An 11,914-nucleotide genomic window follows, 5' to 3' on the forward strand; every position below is an offset into this window, starting at 1 on the left:
GATTAAAATATGATTTGAGAGTTTTTCAATCTTACTTAACAGTTATTTAGAGTACTAGGCTTATTTTTTGATACGCTAAACGCACGTTTCGTCTTAATAAAAACTCTATAGTGACTCTTAGATCAAAATAGTTAGAAAGCCATACAAGTATAAAGTTTAAGAGCATAAAGAACTTAAAATTCCCAATAAATGTGACAAATATGGCTAAGTTACATGTAATCTATGCTTAGTATTTCAAATAATTCATACTTTTGATAAGTACATTTGTCAAAATGACCATATAGCTGATACGCATGTCAACACCAAGGTCATGACTAGCGGGCTGGTGATACCCTCGCCGTCGGGGACTACCAGCAATGGCATCCCGAATTAAAACATCACAATAAGTTTTGTTTTACCTACACAACAAGTAAATTCGCAGAACTAAGTTTGACATGTGTATGAAATAATAGTGATGCAATGTACCGTTTTGCAATAATAGATTAAAGATCGCATAATTAGCCTTCAATCATGCTGCTCTTGTGTCCAGTCGCACAATTCAATATTTACAATGATTTCAAGTTTCGGAATTTTGGATCCTTAATGCTCTTCAACTTCGTACTTATTTGGCTTAATAAATATATTGATATGAGCGTCACTGATGAGTCTTATGTAGACGAAACGCGCGTCTGACGTTCTAAATTATAATCCTGGTACCTTTGATAACTGTTGGACATAATACATTCGTTGTATGATACAAAAAAAGGCTGGTATCCATATAGGTGTATGCAAAGAACGTTTAGTAAATATATAGTACATTTTCCTTTGAGTACTTGAATTCTAAAACTTGAGCTTAAGAGGCTTGAAATATATTGCTACTAAGCGTATCGTTTGGTAACGTTTCTATAATTTTATACATCTGTGGCTCTTAAAAGTTTGAGCGAACCTTTTTAAGGTACAGTTATATTTAGAAAAAAACGTACCGCAGATGCACGAAACTTACACTGTGTTATTTATTACAACATGTAATCAAAAAACAAATGTACCTCGTAAAGGCTACGATTATATTTGCAAAGGTCTCCTGTATGGGAAACAATGACTGTGGTTTGATCTTAAGCAGGAAACAGATTCTAGCAGTCAGTTCTAAAAACGTGTATTGTATTCATGTATCAGTCTGGTACCTTCATCATGTTCATACATTTTTACATACAGTTTTTGTAAATATGGCTTTGTTTTAAAAGTTCAAGTCATATAAAAGCCAAATTATGATAGATATGTAGTAACAGATAGTATTATAGTAATAATTTGAAGCAGACAATTTTAGCTTTTAAAGATAAATACAGTAAGATATAAACTTGAAACAGACGCATGTTTGGGTACTTTATATAAGCTCGAATGTTGTACCGGTTCACTACTAATCTTAAGATTCACAGTTTTCTGAAATGATTCAATTTGTTATCAGATAAAAGTAAATTCTCAAAATACTAAACTCCGACGAAAATGCAAAACGGAAAATCTCTAACCAAATGACAAAATCAAACAAACGAATGGATAACAACTGTCAAATTCCTGACTTGGTACAAGCATTTTCAAATGTAGAATATGGTGGATTGAACCTGTGGATTTAACCTCACTTGTATGACAGTCGCATCAAATTACGTTATATTTACAACAATGCGTGAACAAAACAGACATTCCCTTGTCACCATCTTACGGTGTTTATATATCTCATCTTGTACGATTCGCTCTTGTATGTAACAATGTTTTAGATTTTAACGAGAGAAATTTATGTATTACTGAAAAAAATTATAACACCAGTGTTTTCGATATCACAAACAAGTCAAACCAGTTACTAAATTTTATCAACGGTATAAGGACATCATTTGTAAATATAGCTCAGCATGCAGACTTCATACGTTCAGGTATTTCACATCCATTTTTTATTGAAATATTCTTTATAATGCACAAAAATGTCAGTATTCACCTCAGAAACTAACAAAACTTTTAAATAGACTTATTAAGAAGGGATATAGTTACGATACTGTTGTCAGGTCATTAAAGATTGCATATTTTGGCGTTTATTTTGATTCACTTATACATGTTATAGGGTCTGTGCATCGGAAATAAACACAATTATTATAAAACAAGTTGTTGGCATGACACGGGTTATGTTCTTCTCATATATGTTATGATGGTAGGATACTACACCCCTAACGGGAAGGGTTGTGCCTGATATTCATATGATGAAATCATAATCTTTCAATCAGTTTAATTGAAGTCTGGAGCTGGCATGTCAGTTGACTGCTAGTAGTCTGTTGTTATTTATGTATTATTGTCCTTTTGTTTATTTTCTTTGGTTACATCTTCTGACATCAGACTCGGACTTCTCTTGAACTGAATTTTACATGTGCGTATTGTTATGCGTTTACTTTTCTACATTGGCTAGAGGTATAGGGGGGGGGGGGGGTTGTGATCTCATCAACATGTTTAACCCCGCCGCATGTTTGCGCCTGTTCCAAGTCAGGAGCCTCTGGCCTTTGTAAGTCTTGTATTATTTTAACAATGTTTAATTTTAGTTTCTTGTGTACAATTTGGAAATTAGTATGGCGTTCGTTATCACTGAACTAGTATATATGTGTTGATGGGCCAGCTGAAGGACGCCTCCGGGTGCGGGAATTTCTCGCTTCATTGAAGACCTGTTGGTGACCTTCTGTTGTTGTTTTCTTTTTCTTTGACACATTCCCCATTTCCATTCTCAAGTTTATACTAGGTAAAATATTCAAAATATGGGTACATCAGTCATCACTGTGTCACAATCTCTAGACAGCTAATATTTAACAAAACAACACAAACAGCATTTATCAAATTAAAAAAAAAAACACATTCATTGCTTCGCCTGTTTGACAAATAAAAAAATAAAAAAATCACCTAGGAAGAAATGTTATCGATCAATATATATTCAAAAAGAAATCACATATGGAATGGTGGTTTACAGAGATGAAAAATCAAAAGTTATGTTAGAATATATTTCAAAAACCGACCGAGATTTAAAATTATCCAGAAGAACCTTAGAATTTTTAGAAATCCAAATATGGTTAAAACTACTACGCGAGTCAACTAATTTTGTCGTTTGTCGTTCAAAGTATTTTCATAATTTTTTTAATAGAACAACAACATAATGACATATACTAGAGGAGGGACGAAAGATACCAAAGGGACAGTCAAACTCATAAATCTACAACATACTGACAACGCCATGGCTAAAAATGAAAAAGACAAACAGAAAAACAATAGTACACATGACACAACATAGAAAACTAAAGAATAAACAACACGAACCCCACCAAAAAACTAGGGGTGATCTCGGGTGATCCGGAAGGGTAAGAACAACACCATTATTACGGGATCTTTTAAAGTACAAAGTCACGTTATCAGAACCAAAGAAACACAAAAAGTCGTACCAGAAAAAATGAAAGATAATACAAACACATTGACGGGATGTATATGTACCGAGCCACGTCAAATGGATATCACAGAAAACAGACCAAACAAAAAAGTAATATAAGTAATTGAACAAAGTAAAAAAAAAAAAGCTGACAAACAACGCCAATACGCAGAATCTATACATCAAGACCAGCATGTTTTATTTTTTAAGTCGATACGGAATATTTCTCAACAAGTTATTGGTACCTTCCGATCAACCTTTTTAAAAAAAAGGACGAGACTTTCTTTGACATACCCCTGGTTCATCAACTTTCTGCTCAGACACTGTTTTGTGCATTGTTTGCCGAAAATCACGCACATAAAGAAAGCTGACATTAATTAAATTCCTTAAAATATTGAAACAGGGTTGAGGTTTAAAATGTATTATGAAAGAAAAGCAAATGCAGTTATTTCTAGGAGGCGATGATTTTGACAAATTACTATTGTTGTGAGAAATAGTCATCAAAGGTACCAGAATTATAATTTAGTAAGTCAGACGCACGTTTCGTCTACACTACACAAGACTCATCAGTGACGCTCATATCAAAATATTTTAAAGCCAAACAAGTACAAAGTTGAAGAGAAAATGAGTTTATTATCAGATCTTTATCCCAAAAAGTGTAAGTTTAGGTGGCACTTTGTAAATACAACTATTACAAAAATCACATCTCCTTTGGGGAGATATATAATGTTCATAGATAAATTGATTTATTTACATACAAGTTCCCAAATATGATATCTCTGTTTCAACTCATAGGAATATAAATTGGGAATGCTTCCAGCATAATAAAATAAATAAAGCTGAAGCTTTCAATTCCACTTTTTTAAAAGGAACCATGGGGTAGTATAGAATTTAAATACAAGACTAATCTCTTAGATGTTTGTTTAAAATATGCCACACATCTTTTTTTTTTTTTGACATCTTTAACAATTGTTGTGCATGAACTTTCCTTTCTATTTTGAACTGGAAACATATTCTTCAGCTAGAGGGAACTGTTAAACCTGATTTTGTCATGACTTTCTATCAAAGGGGTCAGACAAAAATAAATAATTTCACAATTCATCGCTAGTTAATGTTCTTTTAAACAGTAAACAGTAACTCGTTTGACTGTCCCTTTGGTATCTTTCGTTCCTCTTTTATACATTTTTTTTAGAAAAGGTCTTAAGTCATATTCAGTTGTGTATTTAATGATCTTTCAAAACGCAACTGACAATTATTTTGTCTTCTTCTGAAGATTGCATAGCACAATTAAATATATATGCAATACATATATAACATTACATGGATGCCTCACTCGCACTATAATTTTCTATGTTCAGTGGACCGTGACATTGGAATAAAAACTTTAATTTGGTATTAAACATTAGAAAGATAATACCAGAGGGAACATGTATACTAAGTTTCAAGTTGATTGGACTTCAACTTCATCAAAATCTACCTCTACGAAAACTTTATCCTAAAATGTGACAGACGGACGGAGAAAAGAACCGAAGGACGAATGAACAAACAAACGCACAGATCAGAAAACATTACGCCCCTCTTCTATCGTAGTTGAGACATACAAAATATTATCCTGTGGATTATAATTTGATTATTGTTAACTTGAAACATCCAGTGAAAAACATATCATGCACATTCAGAATACACTAAACAATAACATCATTCAGACATTGTTTCGACAAGGATTAAGGGCTTGAATTAACATTGTTACTAAAACAACGGGTAGGTTCACAAAGTTCAACTGATTGCAACAAATCTGGTAAGGACTCTGAATTATATTGCTGATAGTTTCTCAACGTACAAGGCGAAGTGAACTCTGTATGTTCTTAATGCGTAAAAATGAACGTCACCATTTTGAGTGGAAATGGCTACATATTTATGAATCTAACACGATCAGACTGACGCCTCTCTTTCAAAGTGGTTTTTCCTCTGAACTGACGAAGTCTATGTTTTTTTTATAAAATGGATTTTAATTTCAGGTGAATTTATATCTGGCTTTATAATATAGTTTAACTGATTTACATGGACATGTCGTACGGTTAAACTACATGCTAAAATACATATGAACACCAGAGATATTCGTTCTTCTAACAACACAACTATTGTATTGATTAGTACCTGTATACGTAAGTTTTTTAAACATCAAGTTGTCAAATGTTATAGTTGCCCTTTTTGTTTTAAATGTTGTATTTGTATTGCGTCATAGATATAATTTATTAATTCAGTGTATGGTTACTTTTTTTGTTAATAATTATTACGAGGTACTCCATTTCAATCGACATATTTGTAGTGTGTCATTCTAGGTTGTAATGTTATAACTATGTTTGTAACTTTGTAGTGTGTCATTCTAGGTTGTAATGTTATAACTATGTTTGTAACTTTGTAGTGTGTCATTCTAGGTTGTAATGTTATAACTATGTTTGTAACCTTGCCCTATGATTGTTCACTTTTTACAAATTGTGACTCGGATGAAGAGTAATCAAATCGGTACTCATACAATGTCATACTTTTATTAACTCTTTCTATATATTTATCTATGTAATTTCTAATACGTGGATATGTTTGTTATAGCATTCAAACCCCACTCTGTGTTATACATGTTATAACATTTTAGCGTTGGCGTTGTCAGTTTGTTTTAGATTTATGAGTTTGGCTGTCCCTTTGGTATCTTTTGTTCCTCTTTGTAAGAAAATCTAAATAAAAAACTGATAGCAGTACAACCAGTAACTTTACATTATATTAAAAAGCATCATATATGTTTTAGTAAATACACATTAATGACTACAGTAGGCTTCAACTAGAGAACAGTTGTTTCCCAATTGGGTATGAGCAGAGGAATTGTTATAAGGGTTGTTCAGTATGGATATAAGTGGAAATTTGCAATAAAAACCCTAAAACAACACAAATGGTTGTAATTGGTTCTCAAAATGTAATTCATAACGCGTTCTTTTGTGTTATGCTACATAGTACCGTTTGGACCTCTAAATGTACTTAAAGCTTTTAAAAAACTGTAATACAATTGTGTTTCTCTATGTTTTGAATTTAAACATTTTCAAACGGATTCGTGAAATAATGAAGAATATGTGACTTCAAAATTTATCCAATCAGTAAACTCAGTTATCGGATACATGTAAAAGTATATAAAGTCCGCACAGTATCTCCTTTCGCGATATTTAACGTTAATCTTATATTGTCAAATTGAATGCTATTGATTCTTTTAATTTTCCAATTTGAAATGTGTTTGGAATAAACATAAATAAACAGCTTAACAGAGATTAACTATAATGTACATGTACACCATATGCTTTTTTGTTTAGTATACAATAAAAAAGAATAGAATCTCAAATTTATTACATCTTATTCTTTCTTTTTACATATATATCATGAAGATGTTAAAAGTTCAACCATTGTACATGATGTACGTATAAAGCATATCTTGGAGGGACTAGTCAATAACGCCAACACGATCTTATAATCCAAAATACGTATTTTGTGGATATAAAAATCAAAAAAATTCATAGTGTCAGTACATACTTGAGGGTGGTGAAACTACAGCTAGGATGAACCGTTTAATGTTAATGGTAAATACAGTCCTGCTTGTTATAACATGGACGGCAAACGGTGCACATGGATGTTCATGCTTCCCGCAACATCCACAGAGTCAGTTTTGTTCTGCTGATTTCGGTAAGTTACATAAAATGATAGATTATATGCATGCTATATTGTCTTCTCAGAAATGTGTTACACTAAAAGTCACTTTACCACAAGAAACAAAAATTAAAATTTTAAAATTATCATGGTTTCTTACTGGATTTGGCCTTAAATCATTATTGCGCAACCTTTATATAAACTATGCTTATTATATCTTGCTTTGCGATGATTATATAAATAGCATTGAATAGCATAACTTTAGAAAATGAGAAATTGTGGTAAACTACTAAACAAAGAAAACTTTCCTCAGAGACTTAATGAAGTAAAAGTTTAATTTATATGGTCTATTATGATGAAAAACGAGATCTACACATGTAGTATTATTGTGAAAAAGACAGTATGCCCCACAATAAAAATTACGTGAATTCACGTCACACCGCATTCATCCTCAACAATGAGCATGCATTTTATAGTCATTAAAAAGTCAGACATGATAAAACGCGCTTCAATTCAAACAAGACAAACCATCGGCTTACAATGACAAAATCCAACCACACATGTTCACTCTCCTTTCAGTTTTCTATGGTAAAGTACTGAAGGAACAAGTCAAGAAAGGCTCACCTGGTGATGTTTATGATAATGAAACAGTGAGGAAATATACAATGCAAGTATTGCATAAAATTAAGGTAAATATATATTTGTTTAAAACAAAACGAAGTGACAATAAATACAAGAGTAGTGTGCAGTACGACAAACACTAATGTTGAACTGCCTTATATACATGAAGATATACTTGCCACAAAAAGAAACGACACCAAGATTTTATAAAAAAAATATCTATTTTATTTTTCAACGATGTTATTTTAGTTTTGTATTTGATGGAACAATAACATATAAGCATAAAAACTTAACAAAGATAACAGATCACAATTGATTTTCCTTATTGCACGGACTGTTTGAAGATGTCGTTGTCGAAACTAAAAATTGAAGAGTTAATATCGCGTATGGTCACCTCTTGCGTTGATAACAGCAGTCAATCTCCGACGCATTGATCCAATTAATGCTGAGTAAATGCTTGTGGATTGTTATTCCACTCTTCCTCTAAGTCGGCTCGTAGCTGGTTGACTGACTCTTGTGGCTGATGACGTCTGTGTACACGTTTGTCAAGTACATCCCATAAATGTGCAATGGGTAATAGATCTGGCGATAAAGCTAGCCATGGAAGAATGTCAATGCTATTATGTCCAAGATATTGTATGATTACACGTTCACCAAGCATTGTCCTGTTAGAAAGTATGCCGATTTCCATGCCTTAAAGTGAATGGTGGTACAATTTGAGAGAAAATGTCATCACGATAACGAACTCCAGTTAGGCATCCATTAATGAACGTCACGTCAGTTCGTCCACAATGCGTGATTCTTGCCCAAACTATCACACAACCAACACCAAAGCGATTACATTCATGCACACACGCGTCTGTATAACGTTCATTTTGACGTCTGTACACTCTCATTCTGCCATCACTTTTACGTAAGTGAAATCTTGACTCATCACTAACGATGACGTTTTGCCACCTAACACGGTTCCAATACAAACGTGCATTTGCAAAACGCAGGCGTGTATTTCGATGACGCTGTTTTAGAATGACTCTTTCAACTGGACGTGGTGAACGCAAACCAGCCTCTCTTAGCCTAGTACGTACAGTTTGGGCGGATATCCTTGGATAATGCATTCCAGGTGTTTGTCTGCGGTAATTGTACATTTTGTAGCTGGCAAAAACCGATCCCTGAGATGAGTGAATCTTATTATCCGGTCTTGGCGTAACGTTGTTTCTCTTGGACATCCACTACGTCGTCTGTCATTTGAGGATCCAGTCTGTCTTAAACGACTCATTCATCTTGTTATGGTCAATTTAGAAACACCAAAGTTGTTTGCGACGTCAATATGGCGCATACCTGCTTGTACCATTCTCATTGCTCTATCACGCTCATTTTGACGTACACGAGGCATATGAAAACGGCTTTGAGGATGTCACCTTCAATCATCTTTTGTTTACCTTTTTTGACCGGATACTTAATTACCCTCATTTAAGTGAAAACCCTTGTTTGGACGACATAAATATGGTTTCGCTCAGATTTAAAAAAAATACGCTAAAATGACGTTATTTTCCGGTAAAACAAAAACAAAAGTGCAGTAACCTACAGCCTTATGACTCTTTTCAAACATATAGCTAGTCGCAATAAATATTTGTTTGTTAATAAAAATTATTATGTAAAAAGGTTGGGTATCGTTTCTTTTTCGGCTAGTATATATAGAAAAACAATTGATTGAAATGACAAAAATGTTTTCAAATGTAAATTAGGAAAATTTCACTCGTCATAGACAAAACTGCGTTTTTTTCTTGTGGGTGTATTTATTTATAAGGAATCACAGACTGGACATAGAAAATCTAAATTTGGCTTGACACTTTTTTCAAAGTTCGAATTTTGACATTCTATGACTTAAAATGTCTACTTTTCATTAACTTTTCAAATCTCCAAATGTTGACTTTTACTTCAAGTTGTGACTTTAAAACCGAGATACATTTATTTTGACTTTTCTAAGTATTGCATACTTCATGTTAGTTCTTAAAGTACCCAAACACAGTTATAATAGTTGTAGAAGGATGAGACATGGGATCAAATTATGAAAGTCTCATCAACACATTTTCTGATATAGATTACACTGTTGATTTCCAGGTTTTAATTGTTTTACACTTGTAATTGTTGGACCCTTGAAAGGAGCTTGCTGTAAGCCGTGAGCCGAACCTCCGTGTTGAAGAACGTACTTTGATCTAAAATGGTTTACTTTTAAAAATTGCGACTTGCTGTGGCGGATCCAGAAGTTGAGTTCTGGGGCTAGAACCCTTTTTAGACGATCAATGTATTTGAATGGGGGTACATGTTTTTTTCCCCCCTCGTTTAATGCTAGGTTGAGACCCTACTCCCACCCTTTTCAAATGGCTAGATCCACCCGTTCCTTGGATAGAGAGTTGTATCATTCTTATTATATCTATGAAAATTAACATAAAAGTTGTTTTACACATTCCATGTTTTAGTTTTCACAACATTTGGTTTCCAAAAAGCCAGTCACTGCATTTGCCTTGTTTAAATAATGTTAAATCAACTGGTAAATGTGTCATACATATTTAGGACGACTAATGAGCTGCTCAGTTTTGTAGTTTTGAAATGGTGGTTCTTTTCTTATAATACAACACTTAACCCTTGCATATATGAATAAGTCTTATTATTGACTTTTCTTCTAAAATTTGCCTCGGAGTTCTGAATTTTTATTTTATTTAACTTTTATTTTTATTAATACAAATATGGTGCAATATACAAATTCGTGTGTTTGAATTACGTGGTTGTCTAAGTATAGATATCTGAAGTCCAGTCTTGAAGAAAATTTGTATGTTCCATTCATTCTTCCGTCCAAAAAAATAGATATATAATAACCTCTTTACAATTGTTTGTTTTCAAGTATAAAGTCGAAAGTATACACAAGTTTATTAGTTTTTGAAATCACATGGAGTTTTTTTTAAGTGAACAGATTAGCAACTATTTTGTTTTCTTCAATAATAGGGCCTTTACACAAGTGTTGACAGAGACGTAGTTGTCCAGTCTCCAGGGAATAGTGCTTTGTGTGGGATGACACTTCAAGTCGGCCAACAGTATGTTATCATGGGTAGGTAAAGAGAAATATAGAAACCACTGCGAGCTTTTATTGATATGTTGTTGATCAAAAGGGTCATTCGGATAATCATAGTTTTTGAACTTTTATTTCACGGATATACCCTAGGTTAAATAAACGCAAAATATACCAAAAAAACCCCATAGAAACTCATAAGTTGACATATGAAGTGACAACGCTATGGTTTAACAAGTCCTGTTCTTTAGACTGATACATTTTTTTAAGCATCCTATCATTCTCTACTCTGTATTATTTTTTTACCATTTTACCAAATTCATGTATTTGGTTTTGATGTTATATTGGTTATTCTCATCGGATTTTGTCTAATGCTTAGTCCGTTGCTGTATGTGTTACATTTTAATGTTGTGTCGTTGTTTTCCTCTTATATTTAATGCGTTTCCCTCAGTTTTAGTTTGTTATCCCTATTTTGTTTTTTGTCAATAGATTTACGAGTTTTGAACTGCAGTATACTACTGTTGAATTTATTTCTCGAAAAGTTGATTACCACTATTCTCTATTCTGAAAATCCAATCTGCAACTTCATAATTTGTGATACTCATGTATTATAGGTCATAGAGATGGAAGGAAGAAGATGATTAGATCATGTGACTTTGTGAAGAGGACAAGTAGTTTGTCATTTGAGCAAATGTTTTACATTTTTACCACTGGTCCATATTCATACTTGAAAAACTGCAAAAATGGATGCAATGTAAGTTTCAGGTGTTTTTTTGACAACAAGTAATTTAGAATACACATTTAGCTATATTCTAATCAATTTTGTTTGCTTGAAGTACAGAAGCAAAACATGTACGCTTGTTATGGCGAAAGCATCACTTATAAACACAAGAAAACGATCATTCAATCGTAGTGCGAGTGGTAAGATCAGCAGGAAATGATTAAATACATTTAGATATTAAGATGCAAATGAGTATGAGATATGCACAGAAATCAACACTTGCGACGGACCATTAACAGACCCCTAAAAGAGTTTGTGTGAAACTCTCTCTAAAAAACATTTGATGAGAGGTGTCTTAAAATTGATACACAAATCTACAAAAAAGCATGTACAG

This window comes from Mytilus galloprovincialis, chromosome 5 (genome assembly GCF_965363235.1).
Source record: "Mytilus galloprovincialis chromosome 5, xbMytGall1.hap1.1, whole genome shotgun sequence".
Taxonomy (NCBI): domain Eukaryota; kingdom Metazoa; phylum Mollusca; class Bivalvia; order Mytilida; family Mytilidae; genus Mytilus; species Mytilus galloprovincialis.